Source organism: Peromyscus eremicus, chromosome X (assembly GCF_949786415.1).
Source record: "Peromyscus eremicus chromosome X, PerEre_H2_v1, whole genome shotgun sequence".
In the NCBI taxonomy this organism is placed as follows: domain Eukaryota; kingdom Metazoa; phylum Chordata; class Mammalia; order Rodentia; family Cricetidae; genus Peromyscus; species Peromyscus eremicus.
In genome coordinates this window covers 102,904,585-102,905,640 of record NC_081439.1, presented here as the reverse complement: position 1 = coordinate 102,905,640, position 1,056 = coordinate 102,904,585, and positions in this window count along the sequence as shown.

Here is a 1,056-nt window from a genome sequence, read left to right as displayed (position 1 = left end):
TGAGAAGCTGCCTGTTAGGGACCTTGTAAAAGAGAAGAGTCAAAATGAAAAAGGATACACTCTAATTTCTAAGAGAAAAAGAGCCAACAAATATTCAAAGGCGTCAACGGGAATAGTATAATCACAAGTGAACAGAATTTTGGGTAGGCCTATGGTTGCCTACCTCCTTTGGAAGATTGCATGACACCTTGTAACGTGAAAGCTAATTCCCAGGGAGAGGGCATTCTCACCAAATCCAGCTCAGGAGTCTCTGGGACTTGTTTCTAAAGTGCATAGAGTCCTCAGCAATAGGATTTACCTTCCACCTCTGGAGGATAATCAAGGGCAACAGCAATAGGCTGTTTGTTTTGGGAGTGTCTTAGACAGCCCTGAACAATAACAAAAAAGAAGTCTTCTCATGTCTGATATTGGTGTTTTTGTTAGGTCATTGTTGGCTCTTGCAGGGAAAACCAATCAGTCTAGAAGAGAAAAGGTCATTAAAACTGTATGTTTATATTTATATACAGAAATATGTCAATTATAGGTTTTTTTTAGGCAAATAGTTAATAGTATGGTGCCTTGTGTTTTTTTTCAGATATCCTTATTGTTATTTTACCCACCTCTGTCCTTCTCCTGTATTTACTTTCCTCTCCTTCCCTATAGAGTCTTGTTTACGAATCATGTCAATGACCAGCGTAACATGAAAAGTATAAAGGCACACACACCTTGGTGGTAACCAACCACTATCTAATTGGACTTATGCCCCAGTCAACAACAGGGATACCATGCCTGGTACTGAAAAACTAGTTAACTACTCAGTGCTAGTGAAGTTATAGCTATTGGGGAAGAATGTCAAACCACCAATTAACTGAACTAGCATAATTCTTAACAACAATATATAAAATTCTGTCCTTATTCCCACAGATAAGTGTAGTCCTCGTTCTTCATCAAGGTAACTTCTCTGTGCAACAGACTGAGACCATTACAGAAAACCACAACCAACCAATATTCAGAGTTGAGGAGCCCAGTCCCAGTGGACATATCTATAAAACACTCCCACACCTAAAGCTCAGGGAA